The following is an 8,400-nucleotide window of genomic DNA, read 5'->3' on the forward strand; positions in this document are numbered from 1 at the left end:
CAAACAAACATATAACTGTTAAAAACACAGTCCCACACTCACTGTGAATTAAATGTTGATGAACCAGACCAACAAATCATTGATTTAACCACCAGTACATTTAAATACAGTTTCTTCAATTCTGTTAAATACAGTCTCTACATACTATGGATGTCACGATATGAAATTTTGGCGCAGAGCCAGAGGAAATATCACGGTTTCACGATTTACACGATTATTGATTAAATGAAAAACAAACAATATATAGCTAATGATATAACTAATTAACTACAATATTTGTTATTATTATCAACAATTACGTTTACGTTTAATTACGTGACTTGCGAGAGATTTCACCACGCAGTGCACACACAAATTAAAAAAAATCACTAGTATGCTACTGCTAGCATTCTAGCATTAGCACCAATGTGATGGGTTCATTTAAAGTCCATCCCCTCACAGAAAAAATATTTTTGAGTTTGAGAGAAACATTGGAAAAATAAAATAAAATCGTCGATGTGTCCTGCTTAGAAACCTTACCCTTCCTGACTTGTTCTTTGGCATGTTGGCTAAATATAGGGGTATTATATATGTGTACTGAAGTATATACTGTCTTCTGACGGTCTCATGTATCGAAGATTTGTGGATCTGTGGTCTAGTTTTGGAGCTGTTGTGCTCATAAGGTCTCCTCCATAACTCTTATAGGCACTGAACCTGGTATTGATGGCTTTAAAGTAAAGATAAATTACATTAAATAATCAAAGTCAAATATGACATCATAGAAACTGTCACATTTGACATCATAGACACTGTCACATTTGACATCATAGACGGTCACATTTTACATCATAGACAGTCACATTTGACATCATAGACACTGTCACATGTGACATCACAGAAGCTGTCACATGGGACATCACAGACACTGTCACATGGGACATCACAGACACTGTCAGTAAAATGTGATATTAAACAAACAGTTTTCCATGATATGAGCCCTACAATCATTTCTTTTTAGATGTGAATCTAAAATGTGAAGAATGAAAGTCTGAAAATACATCTTGTTTTTTAAAATCAGAAGTGACCACATTAGTAGGAGCGAGGGGTGGAGCCTGACTGAGAGCTCGAGGACACTGCATGCCCTCCTCGACCTGCACCCATTGGACATTACTAGCTTTCAATCACATACTATACACATCATATATTTAACTCTATATGGAACCATGACTTACAAAATGAACACCAGGGTGTATTGAGGAAGAAACAAGAGATGATTGATTACATTTCAAATGTCTTTATTTTTTTAAGAATGGTTTCTCTCTTGTGACAAATGTACTTATTGTAAGTTGCTTTGGACAAAAGCATCTGCTAAATGCCCTAAATGTCAATATTTTCTTCATTTCCTTTGCCGCTTCTCCTCCTTCTCTCTGTCTAGTTTGTCTCTCTGCTCCTGCTTCTTCTTGTCTTGCAGCTCCTTCTTTTGCCTCTTCTCTGCCTCTTTCTTTGCTTTCTTTTGCTCCTTTTGAATCCTTGCCTTGTCCTTATCAGTCATCAAGGCCAGTTCCTGAAAAGACAGAGACGACAAGTGTTTAGATATTTTCTCTTTCAAAAGTCTGAATAAGAAACAAACTTAAAGTGCAACAAGTTCTTATTCAGATCAAACAGAGCTGATGTGACTTACCTGAAGCTTGATCTGTTTCAGAATGAGCAGCTTTATGTCTGCCTCATGCTTGGCCGCCCACATCTGCTCAGTATTGCTGACCAGTTTCTCCAGCTCCTTGATTTTTTGTGAAGCCAGCCTCCTTCTCAGCCTGCTCACTACTGACATGGTCCTCGAGAGTGTTAACTTTCGTCTCCCACTCAGTCTTGTTCTGGAGGATCCTTGCCTCCATGGCTTGCTGCATGGAGATGAGCCTCTGGTTGCTGGCTTCCAGTGCCATATTCTGACTGGTGAGACTGTTGATCACCTGATCCGTATAGACAATTCTGGCCTCATGTTTGGTCACCCACTTCTCTTCTGTGTCCTTGAGCTGTCTCTCCAGCTCCTTGATTCGATTGGAGCCAGCCTCTTTCTCCACCCGCTCACTACTGAGATGGTCCTCCAGAGTGTTAACTTTAGTCTCCCACTCAGTCTTGTTCTGGAGGATCCTTGCCTTCATGGCTTGCTGCATGGACAGGAGTTTCTTGTTGCTGGCTTCCAGTGCCTTATTTTGACTGGTGAGACTGTTGATCAGCTGATCCGTTTGGACAATTCTGGCCTCATGTTTGGTCACCCACTTCTCTTCTGTGACCTTGAGCTGTCTCTCCAGCTCCTTGATTCTACTGGAGCCAGCCTCCTTCTCTGCCTGCTCACGGCTGAGCTCGTGCTTCAGAGCGTTGATTTCTGACTGCCAGTCAGGCTCGTTCTGGAGAACTTTTGTCCCCATAGCTTTGAGCTTGGTTGTGAGCTCATTGATTTCCTCTTCCAGTGCCATTTTCTCATGCACTGTCCTGTCGATCACCTGTTCCCTCTGTTTAATGGAGTACTCCAGCTCATTGACGTGGTTGCACCTTTGCTTTAGGTCACGTCTGATCTTGTGGATCTCTGCCTGCTGGCTTTGACAACGAGTACTCAAGGACCTGTAGTCCTTCTCTTGGAGCCTCAACTCTTTCTTGGCATCCTTAAGGTCGAGCTGTAGTTCTTCCTTGAGTTTTTCATAATCTGCATACTGCATGCTCTCCTTTTCCTTTTTCCATGAAGCTTCTTTGCAGGACATGGCGATCTTCAGACTGGCATTTTCATGAGCCAGATGCATATTCTTAGAATCCAAATTCTGCTTTTCCTCAAGGAGGTCCTCAAACAATTTCTCGTGGTCTGGCACCTGAAAGACACAAACAAACATATAACTGTTAAAAACACAGTCCCACACTCACTGTGAATTAAATGTTGATGAACCAGACCAACAAATCATTGATTTAACCACCAGTACATTTAAATACAGTTTCTTCAATTCTGTTAAATACAGTCTCTACATACTATGGATGTCACGATATGAAATTTTGGCGCAGAGCCAGAGGAAATATCACGGTTTCACGATTTACACGATTATTGATTAAATGAAAAACAAACAATATATAGCTAATGATATAACTAATTAACTACAATATTTGTTATTATTATCAACAATTACGTTTACGTTTAATTACTTGACTTGCGAGAGATTTCACCACGCAGTGCACACACAAATTAAAAAAAATCACTAGTATGCTACTGCTAGCATTCTAGCATTAGCACCAATGTGATGGGTTCATTTAAAGTCCATCCCCTCACAGAAAAAATATTTTTGAGTTTGAGAGAAACATTGGAAAAATAAAATAAAATCGTCGATGTGTCCTGCTTAGAAACCTTACCCTTCCTGACTTGTTCTTTGGCATGTTGGCTAAATATAGGGGTATTATATATGTGTACTGAAGTATATACTGTCTTCTGACGGTCTCATGTATCGAAGATTTGTGGATCTGTGGTCTAGTTTTGGAGCTGTTGTGCTCATAAGGTCTCCTCCATAACTCTTATTGGCACTGAACCTGGTATTGATGGCTTTAAAGTAAAGATAAATTACATTAAACAATCAAAGTCAAATATGACATCATAGAAACTGTCACATTTGACATCATAGACACTGTCACATTTGACATCATAGACAGTCACATTTTACATCATAGACAGTCACATTTTACATCATAGACACTGTCACATGTGACATCACAGAAGCTGTCACATGGGACATCACAGACACTGTCACATGGGACATCACAGACACTGTCAGTTAAATGTGATATTAAACAAACAGTTTTCCATGATATGAGCCCTACAATCATTTCTTTTTAGATGTGAATCTAAAATGTGAAGAATGAAAGTCTGAAAATACATCTTGTTTTTTATAATCAGAAGTGACCACATTAGTAGGAGCGAGGGGTGGAGCCTGACTGAGAGCTCGAGGACACTGCATGCCCTCCTCGACCTGCACCCATTGGACATTACTAGCTTTCAATCACATCATATACACATCATATATTTAACTCTATATGGAACCATGACTTACAAAATGAACACCAGGGTGTATTGAGGAAGAAACAAGAGATGATTGATTACATTTCAAATGTCTTTATTTTTTTAAGAATGGTTTCTCTCTTGTGACAAATGTACTTATTGTAAGTTGCTTTGGACAAAAGCATCTGCTAAATGCCCTAAATGTCAATATTTTCTTCATTTCCTTTGCCGCTTCTCCTCCTTCTCTCTGTCTAGTTTGTCTCTCTGCTCCTGCTTCTTCTTGTCTTGCAGCTCCTTCTTTTGCCTCTTCTCTGCCTCTTTCTTTGCTTTCTTTTGCTCCTTTTGAATCCTTGCCTTGTCCTTATCAGTCATCAAGGCCAGTTCCTGAAAAGACAGAGACGACAAGTGTTTAGATATTTTCTCTTTCAAAAGTCTGAATAAGAAACAAACTTAAAGTGCAACAAGTTCTTATTCAGATCAAACAGAGCTGATGTGACTTACCTGAAGCTTGATCTGTTTCAGAATGAGCAGCTTTATGTCTGCCTCATGCTTGGCCGCCCACATCTGCTCAGTATTGCTGACCAGTTTCTCCAGCTCCTTGATTTTTGTGAAGCCAGCCTCCTTCTCAGCCTGCTCACTACTGACATGGTCCTCCAGAGTGTTAACTTTCGTCTCCCACTCAGTCTTGTTCTGGAGGATCCTTGCCTCCATGGCTTGCTGCATGGAGATGAGCCTCTGGTTGCTGGCTTCCAGTGCCATATTCTGACTGGTGAGACTGTTGATCACCTGATCCGTATAGACAATTCTGGCCTCATGTTTGGTCACCCACTTCTCTTCTGTGTCCTTGAGCTGTCTCTCCAGCTCCTTGATTCGATTGGAGCCAGCCTCCTTCTCCACCCGCTCACTACTGAGATGGTCCTCCAGAGTGTTAACTTTAGTCTCCCACTCAGTCTTGTTCTGGAGGATCCTTGCCTCCATGGCTTGCTGCATGGACAGGAGTTTCTTGTTGCTGGCTTCCAGTGCCTTATTTTGACTGGTGAGACTGTTGATCAGCTGATCCGTTTGGACAATTCTGGCCTCATGTTTGGTCACCCACTTCTCTTCTGTGACCTTGAGCTGTCTCTCCAGCTCCTTGATTCTACTGGAGCCAGCCTCCTTCTCTGCCTGCTCACGGCTGAGCTCGTGCTTCAGAGCGTTGATTTCTGACTGCCAGTCAGGCTCGTTCTGGAGAACTTTTGTCCCCATAGCTTTGAGCTTGGTTGTGAGCTCATTGATTTCCTCTTCCAGTGCCATTTTCTCCTGCACTGTCCTGTCGATCACCTGTTCCCTCTGTTTAATGGAGTACTCCAGCTCATTGACGTGGTTGCACCTTTGCTTTAGGTCACGTCTGATCTTGTGGATCTCTGCCTGCTGGCTTTGACAACGAGTACTCAAGGACCTGTAGTCCTTCTCTTGGAGCCTCAACTCTTTCTTGGCATCCTTAAGGTCGAGCTGTAGTTCTTCCTTGAGTTTTTCATAATCTGCATACTGCATGCTCTCCTTTTCCTTTTTCCATGAAGCTTCTTTGCAGGACATGGCGATCTTCAGACTGGCATTTTCATGAGCCAGATGCATATTCTTAGAATCCAAATTCTGCTTTTCCTCAAGGAGGTCCTCAAACAATTTCTCGTGGTCTGGCACCTGAAAGACACAAACAAACATATAACTGTTAAAAACACAGTCCCACACTCACTGTGAATTAAATGTTGATGAACCAGACCAACAAATCATTGATTTAACCACCAGTACATTTAAATACAGTTTCTTCAATTCTGTTAAATACAGTCTCTACATACTATGGATGTCACGATATGAAATTTTGGCGCAGAGCCAGAGGAAATATCACGGTTTCACGATTTACACGATTATTGATTAAATGAAAAACAAACAATATATAGCTAATGATATAACTAATTAACTACAATATTTGTTATTATTATCAACAATTACGTTTACGTTTAATTACGTGACTTGCGAGAGATTTCACCACGCAGTGCACACACAAATTAAAAAAAATCACTAGTATGCTACTGCTAGCATTCTAGCATTAGCACCAATGTGATGGGTTCATTTAAAGTCCATCCCCTCACAGAAAAAATATTTTTGAGTTTGAGAGAAACATTGGAAAAATAAAATAAAATCGTCGATGTGTCCTGCTTAGAAACCTTACCCTTCCTGACTTGTTCTTTGGCATGTTGGCTAAATATAGGGGTATTATATATGTGTACTGAAGTATATACTGTCTTCTGACGGTCTCATGTATCGAAGATTTGTGGATCTGTGGTCTAGTTTTGGAGCTGTTGTGCTCATAAGGTCTCCTCCATAACTCTTATTGGCACTGAACCTGGTATTGATGGCTTTAAAGTAAAGATAAATTACATTAAACAATCAAAGTCAAATATGACATCATAGAAACTGTCACATTTGACATCATAGACACTGTCACATTTGACATCATAGACAGTCACATTTTACATCATAGACAGTCACATTTTACATCATAGACACTGTCACATGTGACATCACAGAAGCTGTCACATGGGACATCACAGACACTGTCACATGGGACATCACAGACACTGTCAGTTAAATGTGATATTAAACAAACAGTTTTCCATGATATGAGCCCTACAATCATTTCTTTTTAGATGTGAATCTAAAATGTGAAGAATGAAAGTCTGAAAATACATCTTGTTTTTTATAATCAGAAGTGACCACATTAGTAGGAGCGAGGGGTGGAGCCTGACTGAGAGCTCGAGGACACTGCATGCCCTCCTCGACCTGCACCCATTGGACATTACTAGCTTTCAATCACATCATATACACATCATATATTTAACTCTATATGGAACCATGACTTACAAAATGAACACCAGGGTGTATTGAGGAAGAAACAAGAGATGATTGATTACATTTCAAATGTCTTTATTTTTTTAAGAATGGTTTCTCTCTTGTGACAAATGTACTTATTGTAAGTTGCTTTGGACAAAAGCATCTGCTAAATGCCCTAAATGTCAATATTTTCTTCATTTCCTTTGCCGCTTCTCCTCCTTCTCTCTGTCTAGTTTGTCTCTCTGCTCCTGCTTCTTCTTGTCTTGCAGCTCCTTCTTTTGCCTCTTCTCTGCCTCTTTCTTTGCTTTCTTTTGCTCCTTTTGAATCCTTGCCTTGTCCTTATCAGTCATCAAGGCCAGTTCCTGAAAAGACAGAGACGACAAGTGTTTAGATATTTTCTCTTTCAAAAGTCTGAATAAGAAACAAACTTAAAGTGCAACAAGTTCTTATTCAGATCAAACAGAGCTGATGTGACTTACCTGAAGCTTGATCTGTTTCAGAATGAGCAGCTTTATGTCTGCCTCATGCTTGGCCGCCCACATCTGCTCAGTATTGCTGACCAGTTTCTCCAGCTCCTTGATTTTTGTGAAGCCAGCCTCCTTCTCAGCCTGCTCACTACTGACATGGTCCTCCAGAGTGTTAACTTTCGTCTCCCACTCAGTCTTGTTCTGGAGGATCCTTGCCTCCATGGCTTGCTGCATGGAGATGAGCCTCTGGTTGCTGGCTTCCAGTGCCATATTCTGACTGGTGAGACTGTTGATCACCTGATCCGTATAGACAATTCTGGCCTCATGTTTGGTCACCCACTTCTCTTCTGTGTCCTTGAGCTGTCTCTCCAGCTCCTTGATTCGATTGGAGCCAGCCTCCTTCTCCACCCGCTCACTACTGAGATGGTCCTCCAGAGTGTTAACTTTAGTCTCCCACTCAGTCTTGTTCTGGAGGATCCTTGCCTCCATGGCTTGCTGCATGGACAGGAGTTTCTTGTTGCTGGCTTCCAGTGCCTTATTTTGACTGGTGAGACTGTTGATCAGCTGATCCGTTTGGACAATTCTGGCCTCATGTTTGGTCACCCACTTCTCTTCTGTGACCTTGAGCTGTCTCTCCAGCTCCTTGATTCTACTGGAGCCAGCCTCCTTCTCTGCCTGCTCACGGCTGAGCTCGTGCTTCAGAGCGTTGATTTCTGACTGCCAGTCAGGCTCGTTCTGGAGAACTTTTGTCCCCATAGCTTTGAGCTTGGTTGTGAGCTCATTGATTTCCTCTTCCAGTGCCATTTTCTCCTGCACTGTCCTGTCGATCACCTGTTCCCTCTGTTTAATGGAGTACTCCAGCTCATTGACGTGGTTGCACCTTTGCTTTAGGTCACGTCTGATCTTGTGGATCTCTGCCTGCTGGCTTTGACAACGAGTACTCAAGGACCTGTAGTCCTTCTCTTGGAGCCTCAACTCTTTCTTGGCATCCTTAAGGTCGAGCTGTAGTTCTTCCTTGAGTTTTTCATAATCTGCATACTGCATGCTCTCCTT

This window comes from Paralichthys olivaceus, chromosome 3 (assembly GCF_024713975.1).
Source record: "Paralichthys olivaceus isolate ysfri-2021 chromosome 3, ASM2471397v2, whole genome shotgun sequence".
Classification (NCBI taxonomy): Eukaryota; Metazoa; Chordata; class Actinopteri; order Pleuronectiformes; family Paralichthyidae; genus Paralichthys; species Paralichthys olivaceus.